Source organism: Tamandua tetradactyla, chromosome 13, assembly GCF_023851605.1.
Source record: "Tamandua tetradactyla isolate mTamTet1 chromosome 13, mTamTet1.pri, whole genome shotgun sequence".
In the NCBI taxonomy this organism is placed as follows: Eukaryota; Metazoa; Chordata; class Mammalia; order Pilosa; family Myrmecophagidae; genus Tamandua; species Tamandua tetradactyla.
The window spans coordinates 42,525,213-42,543,504 of record NC_135339.1 but is presented as its reverse complement, the minus strand read 5'-3'; the positions used below and the strand labels follow the sequence as shown (position 1 = coordinate 42,543,504).

General features: G+C 34.7%; 1 protein-coding gene and 1 pseudogene across 1 annotated transcript in view; both read right to left on the bottom strand.

Annotated features, from left to right (window-relative positions):
* The window catches only part of PCDH15 (protocadherin related 15), a 1,748,268-nt gene that overhangs the window by 1,045,934 nt on the left and 684,042 nt on the right, over positions 1–18,292 (bottom strand). The window lies entirely within an intron of this gene.
* LOC143653376 (cyclin-dependent kinase 1 pseudogene) lies at positions 3,342–9,457 on the bottom strand (annotated as a pseudogene).

The following is an 18,292-nucleotide window of genomic DNA, read 5'->3' as shown; positions in this document are numbered from 1 at the left end:
TTGCTGCAGAGATTGAGAAGGTATTTAAAACATTTCATTCTAAGAATAAATCTTTGACTCTAAGGAATATGCTCAACCTGGAAAAATCCAGAAAATTAATATGAAAATTTAACCTGCTTTCTTGGTCTTTTTTTTCTGTGTTTACTGAATATTCCAGCATATTGTAAATTTCTTTACCTATGTTTCAATATCAAAATTAACTTGTGGGTTCTTGAAAGCAAAGGATATGAAACCCTGCTTATGCTGGATATAGATATACCAAAACTAACTAAATACTTTTCTTTAGGGAAAATAATATTGCTTCCCTGGAAGCAGTACCCTGTATAGGCTAATAATATGCTTCAGGAATTAAAACAACCAGACAAACTGCCTACTCTTTTTGGTATAACCCGTTTGAGATTCACACTAATAATTTGGCGGCTATGCTAAGCTGAAGATTTCCAGCACTTTCAGTTGAAAAGGCGCAACATCATGTTACCTCTAACTCAGAGCACGACAGCCACAGCCATTGATTGGCACACAAAATCTTTTTCATAAGACCTGAACAAACAACTACATCACTTTAAAATGAGTAGAATAATATGCTAAAGGTCCAGACCCAAGTGAAATTTAAATAACTTCTAATTATTATTTTTTTAATATGGCCATAAATGGGGATTATAGTAATTCTTGCCCTAAGCTCCTAATTTCCTTCATCTTCAATCCTGCAGGAATCAGAGTCCTTGATCACAATACACCTTATTTTCCCTGTAAATGCTTTCTAAAAATAGCCCGAGACCACTGAAAGCTGATAGCATGATTTGTCTAACAGTTTATGCCCTGATCCTACAGACATTTTCCATATATATATATATATATATATGTATTTCTTGACCACCCCCCTCACCTTGCTCCTGAATTTTGTCTGTAAAAAAATACAGATTGTTTTGGTTTCAGAATTCTGATTCCTAGCTTGAGGCCTGCTAGCAGCTCTATCAAATGTGCACCTGGTGATCCTACACATTCTCTTACAAATACTGTAGTTCCACAAAGCGGCAGTTTGGTATCTTTGTGCTTTGCCATAACTGCTAAGGGTTTCCATCATGGGAATACTCGGCAGCGCAAGAAATGCAGTGGCGAGAACAGCTGTGGCAGATCCAGACTTTACCCTAAGAGATTTGAATGACATTTTCTTCAAGTGTGGTTTCCTGGTGCCGATTGCTGGATGTTCCCTTCTCATCCTGAAATCTGAACAAGAATGCTGACAACCCTCTGAGGGCTTTACCAGAGAAAGGATAATAACAGTCATCTACAGATCTGAAGAGCATTTCCTGCTCAGTGCTTGCCACACACTCATTGCCTTAACATCGTGGATTTAGTGGACGAGTTCACCCCTGTGTTCCTGTCACTTACATTAGCATCTGTTAAATAAGCATTCAAAATTTTGCTGGATGAATGAATCATAAAGCATTTTTTTTTCAGAATCATGCATTTTTGAAGTTACTTTAATAATAGACAAAACTAATTCAAAACTGCATTTCACAGAGAATAAAAAACTCTTGGAAACACCAAGGGATTTTCAGCAGATTTTCCATTCAAAAATGGCTTAATAAGAAACACAATTAAGATTTCCTAAATTCCAATCTAGCGATCCCTCATAAAATGTTGCTTCATTATCTTCTTTGATTTAAATTTTAAATGTCTTTTTTAAAAAGACATTTTAAAAATGATTCTTACAGAATATTTGCTACTTCTTATTTATATAGTTGGAATAAAGCCATTATAAAGCCATTATTTGCTCCTTTCTTTAGAGTCCTGATTTGTAGATCTGGGCTTGAGCCCTAGTCATGGAGATGCCCAACAAATTGTGATCATTTTTCCAAACTCTGAAGGGGTTTTCAAATTTACTTTTTGTTGTTCTAAAGAATTCCCCTTGCCAGGATTGGATGGGAAGCTTTCTCTGAACTTGAGCATGAGACTGTGATAGCAGCATTTGAAGTGTTAGAAGCATATACTATCCTTACGATGTCATTCTTCTATAAGACACCTACATCTCTATTGTTAAGTCATACCACTTTCACCTACCTAGGTCAGGTTTTTAATAATTTTTGAGGAAATAATTACACATACACATACATATATATGTGGGTAAATATAGAATTGGCAATGTATAACAACACTTTTTGTGGTGTTATGACATGATATTATACATGTTTTGATTTCAGAATTGAACGGCTTACCTGAAAACACACCAACTGGATAATTTCCCATGTATGGAATAAAAAAAAGAAAATGGTAGGGCCAAAAGAGGCTAATTCCTCCTTTAGGATTTTTACCATTAGTTTTAAAAGATGGAAATACATGTAGCTTTAGGTAGTAAATGATATTAATATGGCAGTGAAATCAGCATGGCCACGGGTTAGGAGTGCATCATGATTCCTAAGGGTAAAGCTTTTCTTTATTATTATCTTCTTCCAACTATGTCTCCACTGAATTCATGTCACCACATTTTCCCTTTATGGCCGTCCCTTGCCTCCTCATTTGTTTTGCATGGAAAGAAATATGAAGCTGCTTCTGTTTGTAAAGATAACTTAACACTTCTCGTTATGGATCTTACTTCCCCCAAAATTAATATTCACGCATCCCATCTCTAGTAATAGTTCATTTCCATTGCAATGACCATAATCCTTTCATATTTATCTTTCTCTGAGACACTTTTTTTAATACCTTCGCTTTCCTTTCTATCCTTTCTGTGTACTTGTCCCTAGAAACAGAGTTTAAAGTTTTTCTTATGAGACTTCTGTTTTCTTTCTGAAAACTTTTTTCAATTCTTTACTATGAAATCGTCTTTTATCCCTAAAAGGTCTTAGTTAAAATTCATTTCCTATTGTGTGTGCACTTAACTGAAAAATGATTTGCTGAGTTCCACACTACTTCTTTCCAGCTCACCTCCCTCGTCTACCTTTTCTAGTTCTTCTCTATTTTTTAGTCAAATAGAGAAACTAATATTGATTGAGCAGCAGCTGTGTCCTTCATGTGCTTGGAAGTAGGCATCTCCATTATACAAAGAAAATGAGCTTTAGAAAGGCTGAGCAATTTGTTCAAGCTGAACCAACTAACAAATACCTAACGGTGAATATAGTAATATAAAATGGGGATGGTACTCATACTTTCCTCTTTTTAATATAAAGAGCTCAGTTATTTGTTTTCGGTTTGATTTCTAATTTTATAATAGTAATGAACAGTTGTTCACAGTGAGAGCTGCACACATAAGCAGAATTATTGTATTCAAAACCATATAGAACAATAGTCACATTTTTAAGTTATACTTTTGAAATTGGAAGATGAATTTCACCCAAGTTTTACAATAAAGAAAGAAAAATGCACAGGACAAAAATGACAGAATTAACAATAAGAATAAGACTGCCTGTTCTTGATGCAACATGTGGAGACATTTTTTTGTCGAAAAACAGCATTTTCTTTATCCGACGGTCCAAATCATTAAACGGCAGATGATTCAGTACCATTTTGTCAGAAATTAATTTGGCAGAGTCATAGACTAATGTTTTTGAGAGCAAATCCATACCATTTTTACCCAAATTTTGCCATGGGATGCTGGGCTTCCTGAATTCCACTAGGGAAATGCATTCTTATAATCTTTAAAGATTCCATGTCTGGCCACACTCCATCATTGGGGGTAGCCAAAGCCTTGAAAATGTTGACGAGTTCATCAATTTCTGAATCCCCATGGAAAAGTGGTTGCTTGGTTGTTAATTTAGCAAACGTCAACTCTTTCTTGTAGTGAATTGATTACAGAGTGTTACTATGTGTATATACTCTAATAGGTATTCCAAAAGCCCTGGAAAGCACCAAATCAGTCAGTTTAATTGTTCCTTTGTTGTCATTCCATAGATTTTTATGTTTTAAGTCAGTGAAGAATTCTTATAGAGTGACAAACCACAATCTCTTGTTAGATTTGGTACACATGAATCTTAAGTGAAGAATCCATGAACTGACAAGCTGAGATAGAATCCAAATATTTCTTGGGATCCATGCAAAGGAATTCAAAGATGATTTATGCCCTAGAATCTGACATAAGCCCATCTTGAAGACTGACCATATTTGAATGACAAAGTTATTTTAGTAGAGAAATTTCCCAAATTGCAGTCTTATAACCCTTCCCTGTTCACTTTCTATTTGCACTTTTATTTTCTGTTGCAAACAATGTGATTTTTCAACCTTTCTAAACCAGTCACACTCTTCAGTATATATTCCCATTAGCTGATGCATTTTATAAACTATGACAGCTAAGACTTTATCCATCACTCTGGCTATGATCTGAGCAGTGCAGAGCAGAAAGAAAGAAGAAAGTTGTTTTCTCTCAAGTTTTGGACAGAAATCATTTATTTATATATTTAAAATTTTTTAAATCTTGCCCTAGCAAAAATATTTTATCAACATGGTCTATTCATTGATTTTTTGTGGGCAGATTCAGCATACTCTTTGTTTAAATCAACCTTTAAACGAATGGACTTTCCTGAGTACTTCTAGCCCATGAACATTTATTAATTCAACTCTCCCTAGTTTTTTCCCCCCCATAAAGAACTGATTTATTAAATCTCAACTTCTAATTTTCCGTTTCCTGCTATCTTTTTGTTTGTGCTATATTCCATCATCTTGACCTACTTTGCTCAACAAAATATCACTGCAAATCAAGTATATTTTACTCATTTATTTTTAGAATAACTACTGAGAATTCTCCATGTCCCCTTTCCTTAATCTAGAGAAATACCACTGGAATAACTGTTATGTTAATGTCATTCTACTTTAAAGGGTTTAGAAGTACCTTTCCCTATAACTCTCATATGCTGGTCTTTTGGAGTGCCAGATACGTGCACTTGAAGTAAAGTCCATCTTGAAGTATGCTTGGTAGATTTTGGTGTAAATCTTTTAGTGGGGTGCTGGGAGCATTGAGTTAGACACACTTTAACTTAACTTTAGAGGTACCCCTGATTTGACTGAGTAAAATGACATTAAATTCCATGAATATCAAGTAGTTTAGAGATTCCACTTGCCCAAAGAGAAATATATAAGACCTTTTAAAGAATCATAAGAAATAGAATATGCAGAAAATTCTATTATATTCTCCATATAATGCACTAGTTTTCATATGGAAATAAAATTTAAAAAATGAGTATTGATAATTACAGGAAAATTCAGGGAAAATGCAAATATTGGGATCAGCATTCATAATTGTCTCTGAAAATTATGTGACCAATTTTTTTTTCTTGTGTAGAGAGATTTGCAAGATTTAAAATAATATAAATTTTCATAGTATATGTTGAAAAAAAGGCTGGCAAACATAAAGTTCAAAAGCAAAATTTTTATACTTAAATTGTTTATAGATAGAGGAAGGGATGATTTGAGGGAGAAAACTATTTTATTTTAGTGAGGAGGTGGTGGTCATTTTTATGCCTATTTTAATTATAAGCAGCCATTTTTGAAAAGAATAAAATGAGCCTTTATCATTTATAACAATTATACAAATAATGCAATATAAACACCTAAATGTTTCACTTTTTTTTTCTTTTACATGGGCAGGCACCGGAAATTAAACCCCGGTCTCTTGCATGGCAGGCAAGAATTCTGCCACTGAGCCACCGTTGCCCACCCTTATTTATTTTTTAAATGTTCTAATTTCCCAAATTCTCATCATTAAGGTTCATCAAAATTTACTAAACAATGTATTTCATGAAATGTTTTATCCTATTTTAATCTTTTATAGATGACTGAATTTAATAATGATGTGTCTCTCATGAATGCTATGATAATTGCTTTCTTACAAATGATCAATAGCTGGCTTTGAAGATTTTAAGGTTTAGTTTTATAGAAATATCATATTTAATTCAATATAGTTATACAAGATATGCAAGTAAGCATTTATTTTTTTCCTAACCAGCGAATAAGAGCCAGAATAGAGAATGGTTCCTATTTCGGTCTATAGAGGACTGAAACGTCTGGAGTAAAAATACTGTGGGAGGAGAAGGGAAAGATTAAAAGCTGTATTTGTCAGGCTTCATTATTTCTGATGTGCTCTGTCAGAGTCAGGGTTATAGATGATATTGAATTTCCAGTCAAACCTCTCGTGAAAAGCAAAGTGGTGAAGCTGCTTAGAAAGACTGTACTGTAAGATGTAACTAAGAACTGAGTGATAGTTCCTCAACTGCAATAATTTTTAATAATGTCAAAAATATAGCAGTTATGTTTGAACACTTGTCTAATTGGACTTAATCAATTAAATAAGCTATCATATTTAAAGTTTTCCTAAATAAAATCCACCATGCCATGTAGAATAAGTGAAAATCCAGAGATGCATTTTCAGAGGATTTGGCAGCACCCAGAAAGTCCAAAGAAAAAAAAAAATGAAGGTTTTATAAACTCCTGAATATATCTGAGGATATTTAGATCCAAGGTGATAGGCTTTTCCATGGTATTTTCATACACATGGTAACTTTCTGCGTATAAGGGGAAACACAACAGAGTCTCTATACAAAAAAAAAAAAAAAAAAAAAACTCTGTCTTTATTGCCTCTTGCCTAGCTACTCCTAATTTCCATTTCATATGTTTTTCAAATGTTCCATTTGCCTGAGCACCAATTTTGTGGACTGTGTTAGTGAAATGTCACATGTAAAATTGCTGAGGGCAATTATAATATGCTATTCAACTATAAGCAGAAATAAAAGAAATGGTTTAAAATGTGGCAATGCTACAGTAAAATACAGGCAAACTCTACATCAAAGGATAGATGTATTACATATGGCAATGTTGCAAGTGACTACAAAAGTTAGTGGCTTAACAATCACAGATACTTCTTATTTATACTTTCTGTGGGTTACGAATCTTTAGCAGTGTGATTCTGCATCATGGAATTTTAGGAGGTCTTAGTCAAAATGCTGCTCATGGCTGCAGCCTCATCTGAAGGTCCAAGTGATGGGACAGGGCAGACACTTCCAAACTTGCCAATATGGTGGGTCTCAGTCCCTTGGCATGTGTGCTTGTTGACTAGGCTGCTTCATGACTTAGGATTTTATTCCTCCAGAGTAAGTAAGTCAAGAAAGAGCAAGAGAACATGCTCAAGACCATCCTCCCTGGGGATGTTTATTCTTTTCATTAAGATCACATAAATACGTCTAGTCCCTATCCAAGGGTAGGGAATTATACAAGGGTATGATTATCAAAATGTGACAGTCGGAGGGGGAAATCATAGCAGCTGCCTTTCATGATAAATACTATTAAATATCTCTGAATTTTGTCTGGGCAATTTGATCGCTTAACCTAGGAGTAAAATCAGAACCAGGGGAAGGAAAAGAACATATTAGATATGGGTAGCACAAGAGAGAATAATGAATGTTAATTTAGAAAAATAAAGAGAACACAAAGTAGACTCACTCCAATAATGGAACGGTTTGGGCACCTGGGATAAGAAAAGAATATTTAGAGCCATGCGTTTTCTGAAGTAATTAATGAGTTGACCTTATTGTAGACATGAGTGAAGCAAAGAAAAAGAATCTAACAGAGAAGTGACATATTTGTCTATGGTACAAGACTACAAACTGGAAGTAGTGAGATAGTGAATAAGAAACTATAGTAGTACAGATTGGATATGGCCAAGATATTTATAAAGAATCAGATAAGAAACTGGCATCAAAAATGTGCGTCACCAAACACAGAATTTGGCAATGAACAGGATACCAGTTTTGAGAATCCCCTCTATGCCTTGAGTCATATATCATATGATAGATATTTCAGTCATAGGTTTGAATATTTTATTTCTCATTTAGAGCATTGATTCAAAGGAGTGTGTGATGCTTTGAAGCTATATGGACTCCAGAAGATCATGTTCTTAAAACGAATCCATCCGTGTGGGTATGGACGCACTGTAAGTAGGATCTTTTGGTGAGTAAGATCTTAAGATGTGACTCACCTCGTAGGGGTTGGGTTTTAATCCTCTTGAGTCCTTTATAAGAGGATAAAATTCATAGAAAGACACACAGAGAAAGACACAGAAACAGTGAGAGAAAACCACAGAAATAGAGAGGAAGCCAGAGCTGGAAGCAATGAAACCAGAAGAAATGGGAGAGAACTGCAGACTCCTGGCCATATGACAGAGGAGTCCAGGATCACTGGCAGCCCGCTTTAAGAAAAATGCTTTGTTTTGATAATACCTAGATTTGGACATTTTCATGGCTACAGAATTGTAAGCTTATAAACGAATAAATTCCCATTGTTAAAAGCCAGCATATTTCTGGTATGTTGCATTTCGGTAGCTTCAGCAAACTAAAGCAGAGCATTGTTATAGAAGGCATTCTGTTTAACTTCCTAGCACTGAATATACCCCAGTAGATTAATTTAAGCCAATTATGGTAACTCAAGCCTCTTTGCTGACAGTCCAGGACTAGAGATATGACCCATTTCGGGAGAACGATTTGTGAGAAGTATATTGCAGCCATCTGGAACAAATCTCTTTTCTAAGAGAAATCATATAGAATAGACAAGATTTCTTTTTTCTGCCTGGATCGTCATACCTGCATATAGAACTTTTACAACAATGTTAATACCAAAGATGATAAATATTTTCTAATTATTAATACTATAGGAATACATTCTGAATAAATCATTCTAAGATAAAAATGAATTAGTTCTCAATTTTGCCAAAACTCAGGATTTTTATTAAAATTCTATCTTTCTTTCCTTATCATTTTTGCTACTTCTAGAATGAAAAATGTTGAATGGGATCCCAGAGGCATTAACAATTATTCTGCTTGCTTTGCAAGTCAGAGAGAATTGTGTTACAACCCTTTAACCTCTAAATACAAAGAAATACAGAAATGGAAAGAGAGGAGATTGGTTATATGACATTAAAACCTTGGCATCTGTAAAGATATCTACTGACTGCCAAACATTTACCCAAGGAAAACTGTTCTTTGCTGTCAAATTTTATTAGAACTTGCAGAGAGCAAGGAAAAGTTCTCTTAGGAGTACTTCTTGTTTGACAAGAAATGAAGAGTGTCATTTTGTTTTTTGTCTGTGGAAAGACAAATATAAACACATATTTAAGTAATACTAACATCTTCAGAGTTTAGACATTCTGCCTATCAAAAATATATTGTGGGATGTTATACGATATTAAATAACAACTGTGGCCAAGTAGCACTAATTCCTCAACACTACTAACAAGGTAAAATGCCAAGTTAGGGGAATATTGAGCAGCCAGTTGTGACAGCAAAGTGGTTGAGGATGAAAAGTGGCAGTGTGTATCGATGTCAGTTTTCTGAGTCTGTCCAGCGTAGAACTGTGCAGTGGGATTCGGCTTCAGGAGGGTTGGAAAGCCGTTTCCTCTAAACACTGTCACTAGTGGCCCATTCACATTTGTTATTCTGTTGGTTATTGGTTTAACTTCAGAAGATTTTTCAACCATGCAACAAATAGCTATTGGATAAACACTGTGTGAAAATTGTTGCAATAGATGCATCTCAGTTCCTGACATTTAACATTGTGCTGTTTTATATTCCATACCTCCTTTTATTTGGGTTTTTCTAATAGATGCATCAATTCTGGCAATGACAATGAACACAATATTGCAAGTCCAGATAGACAATAACTTTAAATTCTTGTTTCAAAGATACATGAACTCCTAAAATAATAGCTTCTGCAACTAATAGGGATAAATGTAATAGATACTGATAATATTACCTAAGACATTTTGATATAACATTGCAATAAATTCCCTCTTCCTACTCCTTCCTTACCAAACATATTAGACCAGAAAACGGTTAAGATTACAAAACTGTACTAATTTTTCTATAGTTTGCACCCCAATAACTGTCTCATTCTGGCTTGGCTGTTACACTTGTCCTCTAGCTCAAGGAAATAATGTGCACTGCAAATGACTTATCTTCATCCATATTTCCTAAAGCTCATGGTTTCCAAATTACAGTAAAGGTTATCACAACAATTTTCAATGTACCTGTCTACCTAGCATCATACAGTTCAGTTGTATGATTAGGGACTATGCATGGATGTCTTCTCTAGAGTACTTAGATTACTTTTTCTTTGGTAAGTAACATCTTTGGATAGAGGCTTCATTGCATCTTCTTCATCTCCCCCCACCTCCACTATCATCATCCTACCAAAGGGCTGTGAACTTTCCACTTCTTTCCTTCTTCAGTTAAAGCTCAAGGTGCTTCAACAGATTATATTCCACATTTCAGGCAATAGTAAACTGTTCTGATCCCATTCCCTCCCCTTTTTTACCACATCCTCTTTCCATTTACCATCTAAAATTGCAAACCATATCTGATTCTCTTCATTCACACAGCAATGATAGGCCTTCTTTCCAAATCTCTCACCCTACAAACCTGTTCTCCACATAATCATCACCATCACTGTATCTCAGAGGCACTATGGCTTTGTGGAAAGGACATGAACCTGGATTTTGGAAACAGCTATGCCACAATTAACGATAAGTGATTTATTGTATTGTTAACAATCATTAGCAAAAGTCTTCTATCCTGAAATGCCTTGATTTGGTGGATCTTTAAGATATGAAAGAATTGAGACATATTCTAATGTATAGTGAGTGAGTCCCCCTCTCCACTTCCCCTCAAAAAAAGTACAACATCACAAAAGGTGTGATGGTTAGGTTCATTGTCAGCTTGGCCAGGTGATGGTGTCCAGTTGTCTGCTCAAGGAAGCACTGGACTAACCATTACTCAGAGGAAATTTGGGGGACCTACATCATCCATCAGTTGATTGCATCTATGGCTTATTACATCTGTGATCAACTAAGTGGAGTGTCTTCTGCAATGGGAGAATCTAATCAGCTGAATTTAACCTAACCAGATGAAGATTTAAGGGAGACATGATGATTTCACCAGTCAGAAGAAAGAATTTTTGTCTCTGCTTCAGCCAGACAATCTCTCCTTGAGAATGCATTGAAAACCTTCATTGGAATTGCCAGTTTGCAGCCTGTCCAATAGAATTTGGATTTGTGCACCCCCAAGCTGCATGAAATACTTCTATAAAATCTCATATAAAATTGGTTCTGTTTCCCTAGAGAACCTTGACTAATACAGGAGGCATGTTGTGGATAAAAGAATGACTTCAGTTGAAATATAAAATTGAGCTAAAAGTTCATAGAAATGTAAGTCCCCCTCATCATGAGAATTTGACAATGTTTGTAGGGTGGCTTGAGAATCCCCATAAGGAATGGTGCTCAAGGCTGACTGGAGTCATCCTATCCAGAAGAGTGTATAGTATGTGTTCTAGTTTGCTAGCTGCCGGAATGCAACACACCAGGGACAGATTGGCTTTAATAAAAGGGGATTTATTTTGTTAGTTCTTCAGAGGAAAGGCAGCTAACTTTCCACTGAGGTTCTTGCTTACGTGGAAGGCACAGGATGGTCTCTGCTGGTCTTCTCTCCAGGCCCCTGGGTTCCAACAACTTTCCCTGGGGTGATTTCTCTCTGCATCTCCAAAGGCCTGGGCTGAGCTGCGAGTGCTGAGATGAGGAATGCTGAGCTGCTTAGGCTGTGCTACACTGAGCTCTCTCATTTAAGCACCAGCCAATTAAGTCAAATGTCACTCATTGCAGCAGACACACCTCCCAGCTGACTGCAGATGTAATTAGTAACAGATGAGGTTCACATAGCATTGGCTCATGTCCACAGCAACAAAACTAGGTATGCTCACCTGGCCAAGTTGACAACTGAATCGAACTAACACAGTATGCATAAGGTTAAGGGTCCAATTCTGGAATCAAAATGATGTGCTTATATCTCAGTTCCTCCATTTAGTACTGCTGCTTTCGGCAAGTTATTTATACTCCACAAATCCCAGCTTCCTCATGTGGAAAATGGGAATCAAAATGTATCTTCTTCATAGGGTTGTACGTTGAAAAATTAAGATAATGGATCTAAAGCATGTGGCACAGTGCACAGCATATGGTAAATGTTTTACAATGATCTAAGTAGTCATTAAAAATGTAATGACCTCTAATGGCATAAACTTTTAGAAGAAAATGTAGAGAAATATCTTAAAGATCTCATGATAGGAGATAGTTTCCTAGACCTTACACCCATAACGTGAGCAATGAAAGAAGAAATAAACCAATGGGATCACCTCAAAATCGAATACCTTTGTGCATCAAAGGACTTTTTCAGGAAAGTAAAAAGAAATCGCTCCATAAAAGTTACCATAATGGCAGAGTTACACCCTGAAAAATGACACTTAGAATCTAAAACTCAACCATTCAATTTGTTTGTTCTTCCCACAGAACAGGTACTGCTTTTCATATTCACACGTTTTCGCGTGGAGGCAAGCCCACTGCACCAAGAGGCATATAATTGTCTCTAGAAAAAAAATTTAAAAACCCTCTTGAAAATGGGGAGTTGATATATAAATTGGCTTGAAAGGCAAATGAACAGCTTATTTCACCTTTTTTTTTTCTTTGCAGTGACTCACCACTATTGAATTATGAGACTTGCGTATTTTCTTGACCTATATGTCTGCTTGGTGAGCACATTGCCTTGCAAATAGTTGACTCTCTATAAGTTGTCAAACAGGAAAGAGAATCTACATAAAGTTAGACAGAATCTGCAGGCAAGAATTTCCCAAAGAGGTTATAACAAAAGAGGTAGGAAGAACCCTCTTATACCCATCAGAAAACTGGCTGATATCAATGGTTCTCAGATTGATTGTGCCAGGTAATCACATGGAAAATTTGTATAAAATAAAGATTTCCCAGGACCCACTAGCAGAGACTATGACATAAGGCTTGAATGGGAACCTAGAAATTTGATATTTTAACAGTCTTCCCAGGGAGATACTTTTGTAGGTGGTCTGGGAATCACATTTTGAGAAACACTGCCCTTTATGAAATAGGGAGCTATTAGAGTCTAACAGCTTTTAGAGATATTTTTGAAACCTATCTGAAAATAAGGTCTAAAATCACCCCCTTTTTTTTTTTATCTCAAATGCTTAGCTCAATTCAACACAAAAATATCTCACATACTATTCTCTTATTCCAACTCCCTGCTCAGACAAGCTAGAATGTGTGATTAAAAGAGGCTTAAACTGTTATCCACATGATTATCTTGCTAAAAGTAGAGTTTCAGAAATATGTCTCTGAGGTCAGGTTTTTATAGCTACAGAGAAGACATAAGATCTGCTCTAGTCCTGTAAACCAGTTTTAAGGCTGATGCTCAACCACTGCTGTATTTTAGATTTAGGTGTGGAGTTTCAAAACATCCCCACCTCAGAACAGTCAAATAAAAATTTTTAGCAGCGATCCCTAGGTATGGCAACTCCCATGTTAAAAGTCTAATGTGCCACCAGAGTCCAGAATTACTCTTTGAACTGAGTAGATTTATTAGAGGCTATATGAGCTGGGTCTCTCCCTAACAATAAGAAGAAAGGTTCCCCATTTCTAAACTTTCTGGACATTTGGAACTCATGTATAACATTAGAGATCTTCATAGAATATGTGTATATTCATGAGGCTGTGGACAATTAAGTTGGTAATCATTGCATTCAGGTTTCAGAAACAGAATAAAAGAAAAGTGATCTACTGTAGAAACTTTTGAAGAGGAAGAACAGAGTATAACCCACATATAATTAGCTTAATATATTGGGAAGAGCAGGAGTATATGGAGGAAAAATGAATATTCAGTAGGACTCTAATATCCTGAGATTTCTCCTCTACAAGTGTTAACAAATGCGACAATTGCTTTTTATTATTTTAATATCATATTCTATATTTGGGTTTAGATAATCAGCATTTTTTACTTAGTGTGAATTGTTCTTATTAAATGATTCAAAATTACTTTCTACTAATGAGACCCAGACATAAATAATCCTTAGCTAGTATATATTTTTAAATATATTATCCACAGAAAAATTCCGTAATTGACCCCACCATGATTGAAAAGCTATAAATGTACATACTTTCCTGAGAGGATCTGAATAAAAAAAACAAGTTACTTATAAACTACTCTGAGCGCAACATTTCCAAGGGGACATAAACCAGAAGAGGACTGATTTTACTCAACAAATAGGCCTAAGTAAGATGTGAGCATGGATGTTTGTTAGGAAGAACTATTAAAAATATAAGTCCTGATCTATTCAATCAAGTGAAAGCTAATCATAACAAATCGGTAAGCCTAAAAATGTTTAAAATGATTTAACTCCTTTATTTTGGAAGCTGCTCTTCTCACATTTTACCTTTTACCCAGAATATACAGATATTTGTATGAGTTCTAAAGTAAAGGCAGAAAGGAGAGAAATGACAAACATCCTATATGGCAAAAAAGTGATTCTCTGATTTTCATTAATTTTCCCTAGTTATAAGGAAATGAGAACTAATTAATCTATCTCCAAAAGAACGAGATCTGGATGACCATATAAAAGTAGTCTGGAAGCAGGGATCACATAAAATTTTCTGAGAAAATTTGTATATAGTCTATGTACTTTGAGCCAAACTATATCATAAATAGATAAGTTATTTGTGGGTACACCAGAGTTATATACTTTTATAAGGAGTATTTTAGCACTATCGGAGTTTATGTTTTAATAGGTCTTCATTAATTTGTTTAAGATGATTTCATCTGACTGAATGATGTTAATGATTTTACTCATCTGTTAAGTTATGGTATACTACAAAGAACATCCTGAAAAGGTTTATGAATGGCCACCATTTTAACCTTATGATAAAGACTGCACAAACTGTGATTCTCTCGTTGAAAAATATCCTGTGTCATTCTAGATACAGACTATGAGATTGCATTATTAGTTGGATGATACTTGGAATAACAAGGTATAGATGTCTGCAACTATTGGGATTAGAAAACAATCTGGTAGCATAAAACTTCGAATGTAATTAACACCGCCAAATCATGTAGTTGAATGTGATTAAAAGGGGAAATTTTGAACTGTAAAAACATTGCTAGAAGAATTTTTTTTTTAAATCATCGGTTCACACAGTGAACCCTAATGTAAGCCAGGGATTATAGTTAATAGTCCAATTATAAAAAGGTTCTTTCCTCAAATGTAACCACCAATATAAGGTGTTAATAGTGTGGGAACTCTGTTATTTTATTCATGAATTTGTTTGTAAACCTCAATTTCTCTTAATGGTTAAGAGAATACCATTCTCTTAATGGTTAAGAGAATACAAAAAAGGAATTACAAAAAAGGAATACAATTACCTAAACCAGTCATTGATCTCTGATAACCCTAGTATGTGAAAGAATCTACAAAATTTCATCTGTGACATCTCATTTCAAAGAACTCTGTTGAAATGACAACTTAAAATTCATTCCTGGCCAAGAGGACCAAATCAAGGTCTCAAGGGGCAAACCCTTCACAACAGAAATATTCTAGTACCACTCTACAAATTCTAAAAACTATAAACCATCAAAGAAAAAAATGAACCAATTTTCTGAAGGTAAGGAATTCCATAAGTTACACCAATTTTCTGGACAGCCTTGTCTTGAACAAATGGCCAATTTGACCTTTTACGTATTATAAATGCTGCAAATGCAGAAACCAATCAAAGTAAAGCTTCTTTTTTAAGGGTGAACTTCTTTTTATTAATCTGCAGACTTTCTATAAAGTGTTTGGAAATTTTAATATTTTCTAAAATCATGGTTTTTATGTGATTATCACCAAAAAAAATGACATGAGTATTTATAAATTTATGATGGTGTAACAGATTATTAAAATACCCTTATGCAAAAATTACCTCATGAAATAAATTTTAAATTGTTAAAAGTATTAAATGAAATCGACTGAGGTATCTTCTCCCAAAGGTATGATCTCCCCACATTTCCTGTTTATTACCTTGACATGACAGTTTTGTGACGAAAATGTAAAGAAATACATTTTATACTTTTCATATACCAGCTAGCTCTGCTGATACAAATGAAAGAATAGTTGTTAATGAAAGGGTAGTGTTCTGGTTTGAAAGGAAGTATGCCCCCTAAGAAAAGCCATGTTTTAATATAAATCCCATTTCATATGGGTAGAATAATCTCTATTCAATACTGTACATTTGAAACTGTAATGAGATCATTTCCCTGGTTGATGGGATTTAGTCAGGAGTGGTTGTTAAACTGGATTAAGGGACAACATGTCTCTACCCATTTGAGTGGGTCTTGATTGGTTTACTGGAGTCCTATAAAAGAGGAAATATTTTGGAGAATGAGAGATTCAGAGAGAGCAGAGAATGCTGCAGCACCATGAAGCAGAGAGTTCCACCAGCCAGCGACCTCTGGAGATGAAAAAAGAAAATGCCTCCCGGGGAGCTTCATGAAACCAGAAGCCAGGAGAGAAAGCTAGCAGATGACGCCGTGTTTGCCATGTGCCCTTCCAGCTGAGAGAGAAGCCCTGACTGTGTTCACCATGTGCCTTCTCACTTGAGAGAGAAACCCTGAACTTCATCGGCCTTCTTGAACCAAGGTATCTTTCCCTGGATGCTTTTGATTGGACATTTCTTTAGACTTGTTTTAATTGGGACATTTTCTCAGCCTTAGAACTGCAACTCATTAAATTCCCCTTGTTAAAAACCATTCCGTTTTTGGTATATTGCATTCCGACAGCTAGCAAACTAGAACAGGTAGTCTACATATTTCGTGGGCAAATATATGTTCATTTCTGAGAATAAACAGATTAGGATAATGCTGTTAATCAAATTGAAATTCCCTTGAATTCACTTGTTCTAAGTGAAGCTACTAGGACAAAAATTGCTGAGGGAAAAAAACACAATCTGAGAGATTTGTTTAAAATTTAGAATATAAATCAAAGTATCTCACAATACAGAAAGACCATCCAACAGAAATAATGCTAAACTTAGATATACAATGCCTTGTTTCCTTTAAACTATCAATCATAACCTTAGCCACTTATAAATTAATGTACCATTTAAAATAATTTAAATATATAGTTCATTTTATTTTCCTAATAAAATCACAACTGTGAGAAATTCATCGTGTATTTGAAGATAGCATAAATTTCTGATTATGTACTCATTTTCATACAGTAGTCAGATTTGCAAAGAGCTAATTGATAATAAGGTTGATTTATACTCTATATAGTTTCAAATTCTAGAACCTAATGGAAATAGCTACGTACAGAATAAGGTTATGATTATCCAACTTCCATGAAACAAATTAAACATACAAGCTCCATAATGACCCACAGATGTGATGCATGCTATTTTTAACCAATTTACTTGCTGCTAAAGGATATTTGCCTGATGAATTATATCTCTGAGGTCAATGCATCACTGATATTTTAATTAACATAATTTCCTACACTATTAAGTAATGAGTATCTCAGAGAAAAATGTAATGTATTACCATTTTTTAGAGATATAAATAATAATATAATATATATATATATATATAAACCAATTTGGCTAAACTATATGCATTTCATAAAATTCAATTACTTAGAGTTTTGAGGAGAAGTATTGGAGAGGACATATGCATTTCACCAATATACAAAATATTTCATATACTTCTCATCTCTACCCCTTTCCCTAAAGGCAACCATTAAGCTTTTTTTTTTTTTTTGAGAAACACACTAAAATTTTTCTAAGCATTATAGAAGAACCAAAACATACTGAATAGCATTTATTTGTTCTTTGAGAAATAAAAAAATATTTGAAATAAGATATGGAGTATTTCCCTCAATTATATGAAATATGACATGGAATCTCTCCTTCAAAGAGGTTACAATCAAGGAATTTTAGGGACCAACTGGCTTTATGATGTTTTTACCATCTATAAATATTTCATTTCTCTACACTTGTACATTGTTGACATCTACTGTTATTTACAAGTGTAATACAAAGATATTTCACAGGCAGAACTTCAGAACCTATATGATTGATCAATCTAGCACTACCCTCTATTTCTATATATCTTAGAAGAACTCATTCCACTGTTTCCACATTTGGGGTGATTAAAGAGACCTTCAAGTCTTTGGAGTCAGGATTATGATATTGGAAAATCTAACTCTCATCACAATTATGACACTGGAAATCTAACTCTCTCAGTTTCCTCTTCTCTAAAATGAAAGTGATAATGGCACCCACATCATGGAAATGTTGTTAGTAGATGTTACAAGATGACTCGAATTTATCATCTATGAGTCTCATACACATTAATTGCTCAGTACGGATTTCTTTTGTTTTACTAGGAATTCATATAAATATTTTTATTCTAAAACTACAGCTTAGCATCAAGGTGGTAGG